Source organism: Cavia porcellus, unplaced genomic scaffold, assembly GCF_034190915.1.
Source record: "Cavia porcellus strain 051 isolate PalLab524CR breed Dunkin Hartley unplaced genomic scaffold, mCavPor4.1 scaffold_58, whole genome shotgun sequence".
Classification (NCBI taxonomy): Eukaryota; Metazoa; Chordata; class Mammalia; order Rodentia; family Caviidae; genus Cavia; species Cavia porcellus.
Genome location: NW_026947541.1, coordinates 3368826 through 3380241, shown reverse-complemented (window position 1 = coordinate 3380241; position 11416 = coordinate 3368826).

Here is an 11416-nt window from a genome sequence, read left to right as displayed (position 1 = left end):
TGATGTTTTTCTCACTCCTACTAGTGAATGTAATGTAACACACACCCATACAATGCGCACCACCCCGTGATGTTTTTCTCACTCCTACTAGTGAATGTAATGTATCACACACCCATACAATGCGCACCACCCCGTGATGTTTTTCTCACTCCTACTAGTGAATGTAATGTAACACACACCCATACAATGCGCACCACCCCGTGATGTTTTTCTCACTCCTACTAGTGAATCTAATGGAACACACACCCATACAATGCGCACCACCCCGTGATGTTTTTCTCACTCCTACTAGTGAATGTAATGTAACACACACCCATACAATGCGCACCACCCCGTGATGTTTTTCTCACTCCTACTCGTGAATGTAATGTAACACACACCCATACAATGCGCACCACCCCGTGATGTTTTTCTCACTCCTACTAGTGAATGTAATGTAACACACACGCATACAATGCGCACCACTCCGTGATGTTTTTCTCACTCCTACTATTGAATGTAATGTAACACACACCCATACAATGCGCACCACCCCGTGATATTTTTCTCACTCCTACTAGTGAATGTAATGTAACACACACCCATACAATGCGCACCACCCCGTGATGTTTTTCTCACTCCTACTAGTGTATCTAATGTAACACACACCCATACAATGCGCACCACCCCGCGATGTTTTTCAGAAACCTATCCTACATTGCCACTGCATGTTCCCTGACCTCCCCATGCTGACCATCCCACGGTGCTTTTCTCCATCCTACATTGCCACTCACTGCCTATCCTAATTCAGACCCTCCCATTCACACCACCCAGTGATGTTTTTCTCACTCCTACTAGTGAATGTAATGTAACAAACAGCCATACAATGCGCACCACCCCGTGATGTTTTTCTCACTCCTACTAGTGAACGTAATGTAACACACACCCATACAATGCGCACCACCCCGTGATATTTTTCTCACTCCTACTAGTGAATCTAATGTAACCCACACCCATACAATGCGCACCACCCCGTGATGTATTTCTCACTCTTACTAGTGAATGTTATGTAACACACACCCATACAATGCGCACCACCCCGTGATGTTTTTCTCACTCCTACTAGTGAATGTAATGTAACACACACCCATACAATGCGCACCACCCCGTGATGTTTTTCTCACTCCTACTAGTGAATGTAATGTAACACACACCCATACAATGCGCACCACCCCGTGATGTTTTTCTCACTCCTACTAGTGAATCGAATGCAACACCACCCATACAATGCGCACCACCCCGTGATGTTTTTCTCACTCCTACTAGTGAATGTAATGTAAAACACACCCATACAATGCGCACCACCCCGGGATGTTTTTCTCACTCCTACTAGTGAATGTAATGTAACACACACCCATACAATGTGCACCACCCCGTGATGTTTTTCTCACTCCTAGTAGTGAATGTAATGTAACACACACCCATACAATGCGCACCACCCCGTGATGTTTTTCTCACTCCTACTAGTGAATGTAATGTAACACACACCCATACAATGCGCACCACCCCGTGATGTTTTTCTCACTCCTACTAGTGTATCTAATGTAACACACACCCATACAATGCGCACCACCCCGCGATGTTTTTCAGAAACCTATCCTACATTGCCACTGCATGTTCCCTGACCTCCCCATGCTGACCATCCCGCGGTGCTTTTCTCCATCCTACATTGCCACTCACTGCCTATCCTAATTCAGACCCTCCCATTCACACCACCCAGTGATGTTTTTCTCACTCCTACTTGTGAATGTAATGTAACACACACCCATACAATGCGCACCACCCCGTGATGTTTTTCTCACTCCTACTAGTGAATGTAATGTAACACACACCCATACAATGCGCACCACCCCGTGATGTTTTTCTCACTCCTACTAGTGAATCTAATGTAACACACACCCATACAATGCGCACCACCCCGTGATGTATTTCTCACTCCTACTAGTGAATGTAATGTAACACACACCCATACAATGCGCACCACCCCGTGATATTTTTCTCACTCCTACTAGTGAATCTAATGTAACACACACCCATACAATGCGCACCACCCCGTGATGTATTTCTCACTCCTACTAGTGAATGTAATGTAACACACACCCATACAATGCGCACCACCCCGTGATATTTTTCTCACTCCTACTAGTGAATCTAATGTAACACACACCCATACAATGCGCACCACCGCGTGATGTTTCTCTCACTCCTACTAGTGAATGTAATGTAACACACACCCGTACAATGCGCACCACCCCGTGATGTTTTTCTCACTCCTCCTAGTGAATCTAATGTAACACACACCCGTACAATGCGCACCACCCCGTGATGTTTTTCTCACTCCTACTAGTGAATGTAATGTAACACACACCCGTACAATGCGCACCACGCCGTGATGTTTTTCTCACTCCTACTAGTGAATGTAATGTAACACACACCCATACAATGTGCACCACCCCGTGATATTTTTCTCGCTCCTAGTAGTGAATGTAATGTAACACACACACATACAATGCGCACCACCCCGTGATATTTTTCTCACTCCTACTAGTGAATGTAATGTAACACACACCCATACAATGCGCACCACCCCGTGATGTTTTTCTCACTCCTACTAGTGTATCTAATGTAACACACACCCATACAATGCGCACCACCCCGCGATGTTTTTCAGAAACCTATCCTACATTGCCACTGCATGTTCCCTGACCTCCCCATGCTGACCATCCCGCGGTGCTTTTCTCCATCCTACATTGCCACTCACTGCCTATCCTAATTCAGACCCTCCCATTCACACCACCCAGTGATGTTTTTCTCACTCCTACTTGTGAATGTAATGTAACACACACCCATACAATGCGCACCACCCCGTGATGTTTTTCTCACTCCTACTAGTGAATGTAATGTAACACACACCCATACAATGCGCACCACCCCGTGATGTTTTTCTCACTCCTACTAGTGAATCTAATGTAACACACACCCATACAATGCGCACCACCCCGTGATGTATTTCTCACTCCTACTAGTGAATGTAATGTGTCACACACCCATACAATGCGCACCACCCCGTGATGTTTTTCTCACTCCTACTAGTGAATCTAATGTAACACACACCCATACAATGCGCACCACCCCGTGATGTATTTCTCACTCCTACTAGTGAATGTAATGTGTCACACACCCATACAATGCGCACCACCCCGTGATGTTTTTCTCACTCCTACTAGTGAATCTAATGTAACACACACCCATACAATGCGCACCACCCCGTGATGTTTTTCTCACTCCTAATAGTGAATGTAATGTAACACACACCCATACAATGCGCACCACCCTGTGATGTTTTTCTCACTCCTACTAGTGAATGTAATGTAACACACACCCATACAATGCGCACCACCCCATGATGTTTTTCTCACTCCTACTAGTGAATGTAATGTAACACACACCCATACAATGCGCACCACCCCGTGATGTTTTTCTCACTCCTACTAGTGAATGTAATGTAACACACACCCATACAATGCGCACCACCCCGTGATGTTTTTCTCACTCCTACTAGTGAATGTAATGTAACACACACCCATACAATGCGCACCACCCCGTGATGTTTTTCTCACTCCTACTAGTGAATGTAATGTGACACACACCCATACAATGCGCACCACCCCGTGATGTTTTTCTCACTCCTACTAGTGAATGTAATGTGACACACACCCATACAATGCGCACCACCCCGTGATGTTTTTCTCACCCCTACTAGTGAATGTAATGTAACACACAAACATACAATGCGCACCACCCCGTGATGTTTTTCTCACCCCTACTAGTGAATGTAATGTAACACACACACATACAATGCGGACCACTCCGTGATGTTTTTTTCACTCCTACTAGTGAATAGAATGTAACACACACCCATACATTGCGCACCACCACGTGATGTTTTTCTCACTCCTACTAGAGAATGTAATGTGACACACACCCATACAATGCGCACCACCCCGTGATGTTTTTCTCACTCCTACTAGTGAATGTAATGTAACACACACCCATACAATGCGCACCACCCCGTGATGTTTTTCTCACTCCTACTAGTGAATGTAATGTAACACACACCCATACAATGCGCACCACCCCGTGATGTTTTTCTCACTCCTACTAGTGAATGTAATGTAACACAAACCCATACAATGCACACCACCCCGTGATGATTTTCTTACTCCTACTAGTGAATGTAATGTAACAAACACCCATCCAATGCGCACCACTCCGTGATGTTTTTCTCACTCCTACTAGTGAATGTAATGTAACACACACCCATACAATGCGCACCACCCCGTGATGTTTTTCTCACTCCTACTAGTGAATGTAATGAAACACACACCCATACAATGCGCACCACCCCGTGATGTTTTTCTCACTCCTACTAGTGAATGTAATGTAACACACACCCATACAATGCGCACCACCCCGTGATGTTTTTCTCACTCCTACTAGTGAATCTAATGTAACACACACCCATACAATGCGCACCACGCCGTGATGTTTTTCTCACTCCTACTAGTGAATGTAATGTAACACACACCCATAAAATGCGCACCACCCCGTGAAGGTTTTCTCACTCCTACTAGTGAATGTAATGTAACACACACCCATACAATGCGCACCACCCCGCGATGTTTTTCAGAAACCTATCCTACATTGCCACTGCATGTTCCCTCACCTCCCCATGCTGACAACCCCGCGGTGCTTTTCTCCATCCTACATTGCCACTCCCTGCCTATCCTAATTCAGACCCTCTGATTCACACCACCCCGTGATGTTTTTCTCACTCCTACTAGTGAATGTAATGTAACACACACCCATACAATGTGCACCACCCCGTGATGTTTTTCTCACTCCTACTAGTGAATGTAATGTAACACACACCCATACAATGCGCACCACTCCGTGATGTTTTTCTCACTCCTACTATTGAATGTAATGTAACACACACCCATACAATGCGCACCACCCCGTGATATTTTTCTCACTCCTACTAGTGAATGTAATGTAACACACACCCATACAATGCGCACCACCCCGTAATGTTTTTCTCACTCCTACTAGTGTATCTAATGTAACACACACCCATACAATGGGCACCACCCCGCGATGTTTTTCAGAAACCTATCCTACATTGCCACTGCATGTTCCCTGACCTCCCCATGCTGACCATCCCGCGGTGCTTTTCTCCATCCTACATTGCCACTCACTGCCTATCCTAATTCAGACCCTCCCATTCACACCACCCAGTGATGTTTTTCTCACTCCTACTAGTGAATCTAAAGTAACACACACCCATACAATGCCCACCACCCCGTGATGTTTTTCTCACCCCTACTAGTGAATGTAATGTAACACACACACATACAATGCGGACCACCCCGTGATGTTTTTCTCACTCCTACTAGTGAATGTAATGTAACACACACCCATACAATGCGCACCACCCCGTGAAGGTTTTCTCACTCCTACTAGTGAATGTAATGTAACACACACCCATACAATGCGCACCACCCCGCGATGTTTTTCAGAAACCTATCCTACATTGCCACTGCATGTTCCCTCACCTCCCCATGCTGACAACCCCGCGGTGCTTTTCTCCATCCTACATTGCCACTCACTGCCTATCCTAATTCAGACCCTCTGATAAACACCACCCCGTGATGTTTTTCTCACTCCTCCTAGTGAATGTAATGTAACACACACCCATACAATGCGCACCACCCCGTGATGTTTTTCTCACTACTACTAGTGAATGTAATGTAACACACACCCATACAATGCGCACCACTCCGTGATGTTTTTCTCACTCCTACTATTGAATGTAATGTAACACACACCCATACAATGCGCACCACCCCGTGATATTTTTCTCACTCCTACTAGTGAATGTAATGTAACACACACCCATACAATGCGCACCACCCCGTGATGTTTTTCTCACTCCTACTAGTGTATCTAATGTAACACACACCCATACAATGCGCACCACCCCGCGATGTTTTTCAGAAACCTATCCTACATTGCCACTGCATGTTCCCTGACCTCCCCATGCTGACCATCCCGCGGTGCTTTTCTCCATCCTACATTGCCACTCACTGCCTATCCTAATTCAGACCCTCCCATTCACACCACCCAGTGATGTTTTTCTCACTCCTACTAGTGAATGTAATGTAACAAACACCCATACAATGCGCACCACCCCGTGATGTTTTTCTCACTCCTACTAGTGAATGTAATGTAACACACACCCATACAATGCGCACCACCCCGTGATGTTTTTCTCACTCCTACTAGTGAATCTAATGTAACCCACACCCATACAATGCGCACCACCCCGTGATGTATTTCTCACTCTTACTAGTGAATGTAATGTAACACACACCCGTACAATGCGCACCACCCCGTGATGTTTTTCTCACTCCTACTAGTGAATGTAATGTAACACACACCCGTATAATGCGCACCACCCCGTGATGTTTTTCTCATTCCTACTAGTGAATGTAATGTAACACACACCCATACAATGCGCACCACCCCGTGATGTTTTTCTCACTCCTACTAGTGAATCTAATGTAACACACACCCATACAATGCGCACCACGCCGTGATGTTTTTCTCACTCCTACTAGTGAATGTAATGTAACACACACCCATAAAATGCGCACCACCCCGTGAAGGTTTTCTCACTCCTACTAGTGAATGTAATGTAACACACACCCATACAATGCGCACCACCCCGCGATGTTTTTCAGAAACCTATCCTACATTGCCACTGCATGTTCCCTCACCTCCCCATGCTGACAACCCCGCGGTGCTTTTCTCCATCCTACATTGCCACTCCCTGCCTATCCTAATTCAGACCCTCTGATTCACACCACCCCGTGATGTTTTTCTCACTCCTACTAGTGAATGTAATGTAACACACACCCATACAATGCGCACCACTCCGTGATGTTTTTCTCACTCCTACTATTGAATGTAATGTAACACACACCCATACAATGCGCACCACCCCGTGATATTTTTCTCACTCCTACTAGTGAATGTAATGTAACACACACCCATACAATGCGCACCACCCCGTAATGTTTTTCTCACTCCTACTAGTGTATCTAATGTAACACACACCCATACAATGCGCACCACCCCGCGATGTTTTTCAGAAACCTATCCTACATTGCCACTGCATGTTCCCTGACCTCCCCATGCTGACCATCCCGCGGGGCTTTTCTCCATCCTACATTGCCACTCACTGCCTATCCTAATTCAGACCCTCCCATTCACACCACCCAGTGATGTTTTTCTCACTCCTACTAATGAATCTAAAGTAACACACACCCATACAATGCCCACCACCCCGTGATGTTTTTCTCACTCCTACTATTGAATGTAATGTAACACACACCCATACAATGCGCACCACCCCGTGATATTTTTCTCACTCCTACTAGTGAATGTAATGTAACACACACCCATACAATGCGCACCACCCCGTGATGTTTTTCTCACTCCTACTAGTGTAACTAATGTAACACACACCCATACAATGCGCACCACCCCGCGATGTTTTTCAGAAACCTATCCTACATTGCCACTGCATGTTCCCTGACCTCCCCATGCTGACCATCCCGCGGGGCTTTTCTCCATCCTACATTGCCACTCACTGCCTATCCTAATTCAGACCCTCTGATTCACACCACCCCGTGATGTTTTTCTCACTCCTCCTAGTGAATGTAATGTAACACACACCCATACAATGCGCACCACCCCGTGATGTTTTTCTCACTCCTACTAGTGAATGTAATGTAACACACACCCATACAATGCGCACCACTCCGTGATGTTTTTCTCACTCCTACTATTGAATGTAATGTAACACACACCCATACAATGCGCACCACCCCGTGATATTTTTCTCACTCCTACTAGTGAATGTAATGTAACACACACCCATACAATGCGCACCACCCCGTGATGTTTTTCTCACTCCTACTAGTGAATGTAATGTAACACACACCCATACAATGCGCACCACCCCGTGATGTTTTTCTCACTCCTACTAGTGAATGTAATGTAACACACACCCATACAATGCGCACCACCCCGTGATGATTTTCTCACTCCTACTAGTGAATGTAATGTGACACACACCCATACAATGCGCACCACCCCGTGATGTTTTTCTCACTCCTACTAGTGAATGTAATGTGACACACACCCATACAATGCGCACCACCCCGTGATGTTTTTCTCACCCCTACTAGTGAATGTAATGTAACACACAAACATACAATGCGCACCACCCCGTGATGTTTTTCTCACCCCTACTAGTGAATGTAATGTAACACACACACATACAATGCGGACCACTCCGTGATGTTTTTTTCACTCCTACTAGTGAATAGAATGTAACACACACCCATACATTGCGCACCACCACGTGATGTTTTTCTCACTCCTACTAGAGAATGTAATGTGACACACACCCATACAATGCGCACCACCCCGTGATGTTTTTCTCACTCATACTAGTGAATGTAATGTAACACACACCCATACAATGCGCACCACCCCGTGATGTTTTTCTCACTCCTACTAGTGAATGTAATGTAACACACACCCATAAAATGCGCACCACCCCGTGATGTTTTTCTCACTCCTACTAGTGAATGTAATGTAACACAAACCCATACAATGCACACCACCCCGTGATGATTTTCTCACTCCTACTAGTGAATGTAATGTAACAAACACCCATCCAATGCGCACCACTCCGTGATGTTTTTCTCACTCCTACTAGTGAATGTAATGTAACACACACCCATACAATGCGCACCACCCCGTGATGTTTTTCTCACTCCTACTAGTGAATGTAATGAAACACACACCCATACAATGCGCACCACCCCGTGATGTTTTTCTCACTCCTACTAATGAATGTAATGTAACACACACCCATACAATGCGCACCACCCCGTGATGTTTTTCTCACTCCTACTAGTGAATCTAATGTAACACACACCCATACAATGCGCACCACGCCGTGATGTTTTTCTCACTCCTACTAGTGAATGTAATGTAACACACACCCATAAAATGCGCACCACCCCGTGAAGGTTTTCTCACTCCTACTAGTGAATGTAATGTAACACACACCCATACAATGCGCACCACCCCGCGATGTTTTTCAGAAACCTATCCTACATTGCCACTGCATGTTCCCTCACCTCCCCATGCTGACAACCCCGCGGTGCTTTTCTCCATCCTACATTGCCACTCCCTGCCTATCCTAATTCAGACCCTCTGATTCACACCACCCCGTGATGTTTTTCTCACTCCTACTAGTGAATGTAATGTAACACACACCCATACAATGTGCACCACACCGTGATGTTTTTCTCACTCCTACTAGTGAATGTAATGTAACACACACCCATACAATGCGCACCACTCCGTGATGTTTTTCTCACTCCTACTATTGAATGTAATGTAACACACACCCATACAATGCGCACCACCCCGTGATATTTTTCTCACTCCTACTAGTGAATGTAATGTAACACACACCCATACAATGCGCACCACCCCGTAATGTTTTTCTCACTCCTACTAGTGTATCTAATGTAACACACACCCATACAATGCGCACCACCCCGCGATGTTTTTCAGAAACCTATCCTACATTGCCACTGCATGTTCCCTGACCTCCCCATGCTGACCATCCCGCGGTGCTTTTCTCCATCCTACATTGCCACTCACTGCCTATCCTAATTCAGACCCTCCCATTCACACCACCCAGTGATGTTTTTCTCACTCCTACTAGTGAATCTAAAGTAACACACACCCATACAATGCCCACCACCCCGTGATGTTTTTCTCACCCCTACTAGTGAATGTAATGTAACACACACACATACAATGCGCACCACCCCGTGAAGGTTTTCTCACTCCTACTAGTGAATGTAATGTAACACACACCCATACAATGCGCACCACCCCGCGATGTTTTTCAGAAACCTATCCTACATTGCCACTGCATGTTCCCTCACCTCCCCATGCTGACAACCCCGCGGTGCTTTTCTCCATCCTACATTGCCACTCACTGCCTATCCTAATTCAGACCCTCTGATTCACACCACCCCGTGATGTTTTTCTCACTCCTCCTAGTGAATGTAATGTAACACACACCCATACAATGCGCACCACCCCGTGATGTTTTTCTCACTCCTACTAGTGAATGTAATGTAACACACACCCATACAATGCGCACCACTCCGTGATGTTTTTCTCACTCCTACTATTGAATGTAATGTAACACACACCCATACAATGCGCACCACCCCGTGATATTTTTCTCACTCCTACTAGTGAATGTAATGTAACACACACCCATACAATGCGCACCACCCCGTGATGTTTTTCTCACTCCTACTAGTGTATCTAATGTAACACACACCCATACAATGCGCACCACCCCGCGATGTTTTTCAGAAACCTATCCTACATTGCCACTGCATGTTCCCTGACCTCCCCATGCTGACCATCCCGCGGTGCTTTTCTCCATCCTACATTGCCACTCACTGCCTATCCTAATTCAGACCCTCCCATTCACACCACCCAGTGATGTTTTTCTCACTCCTACTAGTGAATGTAATGTAACAAACACCCATACAATGCGCACCACCCCGTGATGTTTTTGTCACTCCTACTAGTGAATGTAATGTAACACACACCCATACAATGCGCACCACCCCGTGATGTTTTTCTCACTCCTACTTGTGAATCTAATGTAACCCACACCCATACAATGCGCACCACCCCGTGATGTATTTCTCACTCTTACTAGTGAATGTAATGTAACACACACCCGTACAATGCGCACCACCCCGTGATGTTTTTCTCACTCCTCCTAGTGAATCTAATGTAACACACACCCATACAATGCGCACCACCCCGTGATGTTTTTCTCACTCCTACTAGTGAATGTAATGTAACACACACCCGTATAATGCGCACCACCCCGTGATGTTTTTCTCACTCCTACTAGTGAATGTAATGTAACACACACCCATACAATGCGCACCACCCCGTGATGTTTTTCTCACTCCTACTAGTGAATCTAATGTAACACACACCCATACAATGCGCACCACGCCGTGATGTTTTTCTCACTCCTACTAGTGAATGTAATGTAACACACACCCATAAAATGCGCACCACCCCGTGAAGGTTTTCTCACTCCTACTAGTGAATGTAATGTAACACACACCCATACAATGCGCACCACCCCGCGATGTTTTTCAGAAACCTATCCTACATTGCCACT